Here is a 10,887-nt window from a genome sequence, read left to right as displayed (position 1 = left end):
AGGTAGGAGGCAGGTATTATTATCCCCATTTTACATATGGGAAAACTGAGGTACAGAGCTCATAACCAACCTGCTGAGCCAGTCCCTCAGAACTAGGAGGGGAATTTATGCTTTCTAAGCCCTGAGGCCCTTGAAAAGGACTCTGGGAGAACTAGCCTTGGTTTTCAGGACTAAAATGTGTTCTTCACGAAGACATTAGTGACTGAATTTTTTTTCTTTCTGAGAAGTAGTGCCTACCATTTTATAAGTGCTTAATAAATGTTTGTTGATTGCTAACTGAGGTGATGAGAAGGGGAGGAAACCCACAAAGAAGAAGACGGAGATAGCTAGAACTACTGAGAGGTATGGCTCTGATGGACAGAGCCCCAGCATAATTTCACTCAGTCAGCAAAGGGGTATTTATTAAGCACCAATAATGTGCCTCATACTGTGCTGGACGACATGGGGGGACACCAAGAAGAATAAGGAATGATCTTGGCCTTGAGGAGTTTATAATCTATTTGGTAAGCCAAAACACATGTAAAAATGAGAGAACAAGGCTTCATGTTGTGAAGCGTTAATTTATATGGTCCAGACTCTGAGCGTAGCAAGAATTTGGTAGAGAGATATCTATATATACAAATGGGTAAATGAGTGTGACACCAAGCCAGGAGAATCCCTGGAAGAGCCTTTTAGGATGCTGCCCACCAAAGAAGCCATCCCGGGAAACAATGCAAGTCTCTACCGACACCAGCTCCAGAGATTGGGTCTAGAAACTGGGAGGCAGCTGACCTGGGCAATGAAGAAACAAAACAAAAGTTCTTAACACTAATGGGAGCTGGAAAGAAAGAACACACTGGCTGTCTTGTTACAGGAGATCATGGGTCGTCTCACTTCAGAACAGGGGAAGAAGATAAGAAAATGAATGAAGAATGGGAGTCACAATATCAACAGAGTATGGACAGTAAATTATCAGGGAGAAATCAGCAACATTGTGGACTTGGCTTTGGTGAGTTAGAGAATCCTCATGGGGAAGGTGATGCTGCTGGGAATGATGATGACGATGATGATGATGGTGATGGTGATGATGATGATGATGATTCACCTGACCCTGAAAGTCCAGGGGACTCTGAAAGCAATTCAGAGTCTGAGAAAGAGGAATCTGGGGGCAGCTAGGTGGAGCAGTGGACAGAGCACCGGCCCTGGATTCAGGAGGACCTGAGTTCAAATCCAGTCTTAGACACATAACACTTACTAGCTGTGTGACCCTGGGCAAGCCACTTCACCCCATTGCCTAGCCAAGAAAGAAAGAAAGAAAGAAAGAAAGAAAGAAAGAAAGAAAGAAAGAAAGAAAGAAAGAAAGAAAGAAAGAGGAATCTGCTGAAGAACTACAAGCTGATGAGCAGCCAGAGGAAGTAGAAGACCCCCAAGCTAAGAAGGATGCAAAGAGCAATCACAGAATGACGTTTGTTAAATCCAGTGGTTCATGACTCTTAATGTGTGATTAGTCTTTGTATTCAAAGTAAGCCTTATTGTTATAATGTACAGTGGAGGGCTGCTCCTATAGCACGGGCCTTTTTATTATATATTTTTAAAAGGCTCTTCTTTTAAATAATTGCAAAGAGTGTTTGCTTTCAGATGCCATGGATTATAATTTTATGGGCAAGATTATATCCATTTTTGTAAAATATGAACTTCATTGTACAAAAGACAAATCAATATGATTCCCATTCACATTATCAACATCTACCTTCTAACTAATGACTCCTCCTCCCCTCGCTATTTTTTTAGTCCTTTCTAATGAAATTATATGGGGGACATTGTTGAAACTTCTTAGTATTATTTTGTGGGTGTTTCTGTTTTTGACAGCTATATGTTCCATTCTTTTTTTTTTATTTTTGTCCCTAATGTTTGCTCTCATAAAAGTTAACTTGGTAATGTGGGAGAAATTTTGGAAGCGAAAAAGATCAGGACATAAGTATCTGAGAAATATATGACCAGAAGGATGGATGGGTTTGTCATGCCACAAGTATGAGAAATCATTAATGGATCACCTGCATGTTCCATTGACGTCCATGTGGGATCAAGAGAACTAGAGTTAGGTCAGTCAGTCAGTCAATAAACATTTATTAAGCACTTACTATGTGCCAGGCATTGTACTAATGCTAGAGATGCAAAAAGAGGCAAAAGACAATCTCTGCCCCCAAGGAGCTTACAATCTGAAGAGAGAGACAATCAGTAAGCAAATATGTACAAACTATATATAGGTTAAATGAGAAATAAATAAGAAAGGGAAGGCACTAGAATTGAGAGGGGTTGGGCAAGGCTTCTTGTAGAAAATGAGATTTTAGTAGGACTTAAAAGTAGCCAGTAGGTAGAAATGAGGAGGGAGAAAATTCCAGGCCCAGGGGAAAGTCACAGAAGATGTCTGGAGCTGAGAGGTGGAGTGTCTTGTTTGTGAGGCAGCAAGGATACTCATGTCACTGGATCTAATTGTACTTGGCAGGAAGAGAGGTGTGAGAAGACTGGAAAGGTGGTAGGGACTAAGTTATGAAGGGCTTTGAATGCCAGCAAAGCATTTTATATTTACTCTTGGAGGCAATAGGGAGCGAGTAAAGTTTATTGAGCAAGGAGGTGACATGATTGGACCTGCACTTTAGGAAAATCACTATTATGGCTGAATGGAGGCATTGAGAGAGACTTGAGGCAGGCAGACTCACCAGCAGGCTATTGCAATAGTCCAGACATGAAGTGATGAGGACCTGCACCAGAGTGGTGGCAATGTCCCTCCAGAGAGGTGGGACATGAACAAGAGTTTCATAGAATGAGAAAGCGTGGATAGTTTTCAATGTTTCTCTTTAAAGGAGCATCCTCTTCCATGAGATCACCAATCCACTGATGTATCCAAATGTGCTAGGCACCTGCTTTGAGAATACAAAGACAAAAATGCTACTGAAACAGCCCTCAAAAAAGTTTACATTCTAAGGGGTGATACAAAACTCATGTTCATAAAGAGAATTACAAAGCAGTGGCAAAGGAGGCAAAGGAAAGGTGATGATGGGGAAGGCTTCATGGAGGAGGTGGCTTGAGCTGGGCCTGGAAGGATAGTCTTGAGATCATACAACTGGCTATTAATAAGAATTCTCTTGACTACTCTATGTCTTCCCACTAACAAAAATGAACTAATGAAATTCTAGGAGACAATGTGAATTGGGCCAGGAGTCTTTTCCATTCTAATATCTCCCTTTCTCCCTCTCTCTTCTCCTGCCATTTCTACTTCTCTTAATTTGCAGCACTGAAAGAATGTCCATCCCTTAGTACTGTCTCTATCAAAGGATTTAAAACCATTCTTGTTAGTATTAAGAATACTACCCAAAGAGACCATAAAAAAGGGAAAAGGACCCACATGTACAAAAATATTTATAGCAGCTCTTTTTGTGGTGGCAAAGAACTGGAAATTGAGGGGATGCCCATCAATTGGGGAATGGCTGAACAAGTTGTGTCGTATGAATGTAGAGGAATACTATTGTTCCATAAGAAATGATGAGCAGGCAGATTTCAGAAAAACCTGGAAAGACTTACATGAACTGATGCTGAGGGAAGTGAGCAGAACCAGGAGAACACTGTACACAGTAACGGCAGCATTGTGCGATGACCAACTTTGATAGACTTAGCTCTTCTCAGCAATACAAGGATCTAAGACAATTCCAAAAGACTCAAGATGGAAAATGCTGCCCACATCCAGAGAAAGAACTATGGAATCTGAATGCAGATCAAAGCATACTATTTTCTCTCTCTTTTGTTTTTTTCTCTTTCATGGTTTTTCCCTTTTGTTCTGATTCTTCTTTCACAGCATGACTAATGTGGAAATGTTTAATATGATTGTATATGTATAGCCTATATCAGATTGCATGCCATCTTGGGGAGGGGTGGGGGAGAGATATGAAAAAAGTTAAAACTCAAAATCTTATAAAAGTGAATATTGAAAGCTAACAATAAATAATTTTTTAAAAAGAAAAAGAATATTAGAAAAAATGTCTCACATTTTTTTAAAAGTCACTTTTCATGAAACTTCCTTTCCATGTAATTGTTTCCATCCCCTGAGGAAAAAAAAAATATCCTTCTCAGGTAAGATGCCTCCTCCCAAAGTTAAAGTATTAATTTATGGGTGGACTTTCTGAATCCATCCAAGGTGAACCACTTGTGAAAACTTCTTATGGCTATCTTGATCTGAGAACACATTTTCCCACTTAAATATAATGGATATTTGGTGCATGCTCAGGTCACCTAAATTGTGGGTACCCACATGAGGAATGCTTAGCACCTGCTCCTAGGAAATAAGAGAACTAGAATACATGGGGACATTACACGTTATTTTACCATGTGGATAGGAACCCACTCTCTCCATTGACTGTATAGTAGGTGCTACCTGTCTTTAAAATTACTGATTGGGACAGTCTTGCTCTCTCTTTTCCAGTGCTGTGTATGGGAAAAGATTCATTCACTCACAGCAGGTGACACCATGCAGTGATAGGGGAAGAGACTGAGGACCACCTCCCTTTCCCCCAACAAACGTATTTGGGGGTTTAGCATGTTTCTTTTGTCCTTATCAATTCTAGGTTCAATGAGCAGAGTTCTTGACCTGGGCTTGAGTCATGAGGACCTTGAAGCCCAGGATTACAAGCTGGATATTGTAGTCAGCCCAGCAGGGAAGTCCTGGAAAGCTAAGGTCCTGATATACTCACCCAAAGGGGACTTTAGACAGGACCTTGGTGATATTAATGCTTTGTAAAGACTGAGATTACACTGTGAACCTCATCTTTCTCTCTTCCTCCAGGAACCAAGATGGTATGGGGTGGGGAGATAATGACCTCCTAGGTATTGGCAGAAATGTTAGTATATTTGTTTTTATCATACTTTTGAAGTATATTTCAAAACTGACTGCTAAATGGTTAAATGAAACTGGAAATGGTTGGGACTGTAAAATGGGACGAACAGAGTCTGTAGTGGCTCTAGCCAATGGGAAAGAAGATAGACTTCTCCCTCAGCCTCCTCAGGATACTAGACAACCCTAGGAGATGGGTGGAAATGCAACAGTGTTACATTACACAGTATTCGGGCAATGGCAGTCAGAGAATCACAATTACATTAAAACAAACAAATAGTCCCATAGTTAGTAGTTAGGTTTCAAGGTCATCTCAGAAATCTCTATCTAATCCACTAACAGTATTAGCCTGAGTTCTGGGTCCTAGCAAGTGGTGTCATGTGGTACATGAGGGAGGAAGAGGAAGAGGAAGATGGAAAAATCTCCTTCACCTTTTCCTGAGTTGCAGGGCAGGCCCAAGGCAAAATTTTGAAATAGGAGGAGGATGGTTTGGGCATTCTCCCTCCTCCATCTCTGCATCTCTCTCCCACCTCCCATTTCCGACTTTTCAGTCTCCAGGCACTAAGTCCCCCTGGTGAGTCATCCCATCAGGCCTGCCATATTCCCACAAAATACTCATTGCTCCAAATCTATCTTCTTTTCCCCCCAAATTAGAAACTCTCATGCCTTCGATGCTACTGATTATCAGCTAGAGCAGTGGCTCCCAATCTGTGTATCAGGTATTCCAGGAAGGCTATGGAATGGTGTAAAGCTTACTAAATGATTCAGCATCACGAATACTTAAGAGAAGCAACACGGAATCCAGTTCTGCCTCTGATACATACCAGCTATGTAACCAAAGGCAAGTTACCAAACCTTCCTTTGCCACCCAGAAACTCTCTGAGGCTATTATAGGCTATGGGAGAATTATGGACATGCATTGGTTGGGATTCCATACACTGATGAAATCACAGGAAATCACAATACATATGAAGGGCCTGAGACCCTGGATTTACATAGAAAGGCTACCTTAGTGTAAAGGTACTCTATGTTTCTGCATCCCCATAAACCATAACTCATGAGCCCCCATGAAGGTGTTTGTCTTTAATAGTCAGCCAAAGGACAAAGTTAGTTTAAAAAAAAAGGCATCTGATGAAATGACATAATAAGAAAAGTAGCTGGGACAGCTAGATGGCGCAGTAGATAGAGCACCAGCCCTGGAGTCGGAAGGAGCTGAGTTCAAATCTGACCTCAGACACATAATGCTCACTAGCTGTGTGACTCTGGGCAAGTCACTTAACCCCAATTGCCTCAACAACAACAACAGAAAAAAGTAGCAACAAAATATAAACCTGGGAACACTCTCTCATAGGTACACATAATAAAAGTGGGGAGAGCATATACCCATAAGGAAAACACATGAAGAAATACACATAAAGGCCAGGATATACAAGAGGATGGGGTAATAATAATAACAACAATAGCATTATTAAATTTAAAGGTGCTTTACAAATATTATTTCATTTGATCCTCACAGTTACCCTAGGAGATAGGTGCTATTATTACCCCCATTTAACAGATGAGTAAACTAAGGCAGATAGACATTCAGTGACTTACCCAGAACTCAGTCTTCCTGACTTCAAATCCAGGAGTCTACCCTTTGTGGTACTCTAGCTGCTGCAGAGAATGCTCATTCAGGAAGCACACAAACACATGGGAAGTCCATGTGGTAAGGACACACACATGGAGGGGTGATTTGTACCTCTCACACTATGGGACTGCTATAGGACACTACAATAATGTCTTTGCACTGCTCTTGTTGGGCCTGCCTGCTCCTAGCTGGTCTTATAGTCTCTCCTGAATAGCTACTGGCATTTTCTTTTATTCTCATAATTTCTACCAGATATTTCTCTGCTAAATTTTGCTCTACTTGAAATGCAGCTAACATTTTTGGCTATTTCTTTCTCAGGGAAATATCTACTATTGTCATGCCTTGTTAGGGTAAAACCCTTAGTCTTCTTATCTTATTCTTTCAGAAAAGGCAGAAATCTTGGCCTAGAACCAATAAGAAACCTTTTCTCTGGTTTTCTGTTCTTACTCCCTTAGAGTTGTGATTTTGAAGCCTCTCATCAGCCCCAATTGGAGATTCTTAGCCTCAGGTGCCAAGTTCTCTAGAGCAAAAAAAAAAAAAATCAATGTCTTTTCATCTGGCTCAGCTTTTATTTCAACTCCTCTTGCTGGTCCAGGGTCTTGGATCCACCTGTCAGAGACTTCACTTAGTTTACAGTCAGCATTCCTTCTATCTCCCAATTTTCAATCTAAGAAGGATGGATTATAAATCAGGTAATCGTTACTTACCCAACAATTATCAAACATCTCTGGGGATTAAGATTTCCCATTTTTAAAATCTCATATCTCTTCCATTCTCCCATGTAAATGGAGTAGGGAGAGAGACAGACAAAGACAGAGAGAGACAGGGACAGAGAGAGACAGAAACAGAGAGAAGCTAATTCCAGGAGGCTAGGTCATTGTTTCTGCCACCTGTGTTACTACATTCCTGGAGTTTTTATATGCTGATGGAAGGGGACTTTTCCCCCATGGTCTATATACATACATACATACATACATATGCACACACATATGTATAGACATAACTTACAGCATTTTGTCAACTAAATAAATATATATTTTTTATTTTTGTTGTTTTAGGCAGTGGGGTTAAGTGACTTGCCCAGGGTCACACAGCTAGTAAGTGTTATGTGTTTGAGGCTGGATTCGAACTCAGGTCCTCCTGAATCCAGAGCCGGTGCTCTATCCACTGTGCCACCTAGCTGCCCCTAAATAAATATATTTTAAACATATTTTTCAAATATATATAGATCATATTGAGATTTAATATTTCAATACTTCAGTGGACTTATGATCTTTTATATGTGGGTACTCCTTTCAGTGATATAGGTCACAAGCCATCTGTGTGTTCTCATCCTGTGGACCACCAATCCATGTCTTTCCATAAATCTTTCACAAGGAATCCACCCAGGGCCATCTTGGAGCCAGTTCCAACTAACTCAGGAGAGTCAGTTGTTAAATTTTCATTGTTAGCATTTACATTTCAGAAATTGGCAAACATTACAAGTCAGGTCTTGATTATTATTTTATTGATTGTCTAGACTTAAGAAAGTAATGTAGAAAATGTTAATAATGCAGAACAAATTTAATTTGTGTTTCCTGCATATATCATTCCTACCACCACCCAAAGAAGTGGTTTGCTTATTAAACATTTACCAGCACACCCACTACACACATACACCCACAATGGGGTCTGCCCATTGTGCTGAGGCCCTTCTTCTGGCTCTCAACATCATAAATACCAATGAGTTGTCTATATGTTATCCCTCACTTTTCTGGTCATATATCACTGATTTGTCATCCCACCTCCTCTTCTTGACATATTTTAATGATAGTGCCTTCTGTTCAAGTTATCATAGGTAATATGCCAATCTCTGTTTACATTGTCTTTCTTCCTTTAGCTATTCACAAGCATTACTAATTTTTTTCTTTTTTATTCTGTTTTCTCAACCAACGATTACTAATAGGACAACAACTATCATGTAGACTTCTGTTCACTTTTTTATATTAAATACTCACAAAGGTTGCAAACCACTGAAGTAACTAGCTGAACAAATCTCATTGTTGCAAACTTCTCCATGTGTCACATCTTTCCAAATAGCTCCAAAATCCAGATTTTCTCTTAGTATGGATGAGTGGCTGATCTAAGAAAGAAAGTAAAAAAAGAAAAAAAGGGGGTAAGGAGGAAGGAAGGAAAGAAGGAAATAGAAATGAAGAGGAAGAACATTTCAGGCATAGAGGACAACCAATGAAAATTCTCGAGATCAGGAGATGGAGTATCTTGTTCAAGGGACAGTAAGGAAGCCAGTGTGACTAGATCCTAGAGTACACATAGGGATAAAAGATACAAGAGGATTGGAAGGGGTCCGGGGATGTGTTACGAAGGGCTTTGAGTGCCAGAGGATTTTATATTTGATCTAGAGACAATAGGAAGCTACTGGAGTTTATTGAGTTGAGGGCTAATATGATCAGATCTGTTTTTTAGAAAGACTGTTTTGATAGCTGAGTGGAGGATGAACTGGAGTGAGGAGAGACTTGTGGTGGGGAAACCAATCTGTAGGGTTTATTGCTGTGGGATCTTGGCCTCTAATGAGAAGGATGCTAGACTCCCTTTTCTCACTCTCTTTAAACGCACCCACTCTGGTACCCTGGGGAAGATTTACTCATAGCTTAGGATGTGAATCATTTCTAGAACCTCCCAAAAGGGGAAAGCAGAAATATACTCAATATACATTATGACATAAGGGTGGGACAGGTATTTTGTTTCTACACACACACACACACACACACACACACACACACACACACACACGACATTAAAGACTCACAGTGTTCAGGAACACATTGACTTCAAACAATATTCAGCCATTTAACTTAAAGATACTGTTAAAATCTGCTGAGAGGTTGATAAACTTAAATCTCATCAGAACATAAAGCAGTTTGCAGCATTTCTGATTCAGAATTTTATGTTTCACCTTGGCTTTTCACTGTCTCTCTAAACTCCTTATCTTTCAACAAACCCAGCCAGAGAACTTGGTCTTCTTTCCTATTTGGTGTTCATCTTCTCTGATGAAGAAACTCCCTTTACTACTAAACAGCTTCATTCAATGGACCCAGGACCTCCAGACCTCTCAAACTTACAAACTCACCTCCAAGCCTAGAAACATTGGATTCGACTGGATCCTTGGCCACCTCCTACTCAGAAAGGGAAACATAAATTGAACAGTTCAGTCAGGGGCCCAAGCACAAGTTTGTCTGGTAGATTATCCCCTTTCCTAGTTGTATATTGCCAGAGTGGGGAAAAGCCAACCTATCTCACATCCTTCCCTGGAAGTCTGAGAGATACATGATGCCATTTGTGTGGTCAAAGGAAGAGAGAGCCAGCCACAAGTTACTACTCCTTTTAACCAGTACTGTGCCCTTCTCTCCTGCCGCTGTCACCTATTGTGAAAGGATCAAGGCTATGCAATGCTTTTAGCATCATACCAAAGGGATAAGTCCTTTCAGTTCAAGGATATCATGTGGCCAGAAGCATCTAGGAAGTTCATTATCTCCAGAAAGCCCAAGCACTGTGTCACCATGTCCCTGGAGTCCCCAAAAGTTTCTAGAGGAGCATCCAGCTCACAGGGATGAACTTTATGGGCCAATTCAACTCTCATTACATGGAAATGTCTACATGTTATTTATCTGTATTCTGGAACAGCACTCTTTATACTTTTCCATAAGCCTTCAAGATTGGCTACTTGGCCTCCCCATGTATGATTTTTTTTTTTTGGTGATTAAAATAAAGGCTTGAAAAGAAACTTTCATGATCTTTTCCTGATCCTCACTTTTTATTTCTGTGCATAATGCAGGTGCCCTCTAATGGTCATGTTCAGTACAGAGGAATTTTGCTATACATGATACTCTTCTCTAATCATTTGTAAAGCATCTTTCAGTCATTTAGGGGACTGGATTTGTTGACCGTGAATGGAACTGAGGTATCTTAGGGTATAGAATATCTCCTGATGTTGAGGATTATGAGAGCATTTGATGACAGCACCTAATTTAGATTTTCTCTCCCTTAGGAAAAAAAAGAAATACAGAAAGATAAAACAAAAATTTAAAACGTTTGCCTTGCTAAGGCTATCTGGCCTTCTTACTGATTCTGAGTAACAATGAGCTTCCATGTACAGTCTGGTCTCCTTCACACTACCTCAGTACAAAAGCCGGGCAGCAGAAAAAATTTAATACACTGGCTGCGGTTGGATGGGAAGACCAGAGAGGAATATCCTGTCAGGTCCTGGCTGTACACCTGTCCCTCACTTGTTCTCATCATTTACTCCTTCGCTTTCTCCCCTGAATCTTCCTTTTTTTTTAACCTTCTCTTCAATCCATACCCTGAAGATTCCTCTAAAAGCAATAAATCACACTTA

General features: G+C 40.4%; 1 pseudogene; it reads left to right on the top strand.

Annotated features, from left to right (window-relative positions):
- The first annotated feature begins 675 nt into the window (after positions 1-675).
- Positions 676-3,991, top strand: LOC110218054 (small acidic protein-like; annotated as a pseudogene).
- The last annotated feature ends 6,896 nt before the right edge of the window (positions 3,992-10,887 follow it).

This window comes from Phascolarctos cinereus, unplaced genomic scaffold (genome assembly GCF_003287225.1).
Source record: "Phascolarctos cinereus isolate Bilbo 61053 unplaced genomic scaffold, phaCin_HiC Scaffold_726;HRSCAF=1367, whole genome shotgun sequence".
NCBI lineage: Eukaryota > Metazoa > Chordata > Mammalia > Diprotodontia > Phascolarctidae > Phascolarctos > Phascolarctos cinereus.
Note: the sequence above shows the minus strand (reverse complement) of the source record. Positions and strands in the feature narration are given on the sequence as shown.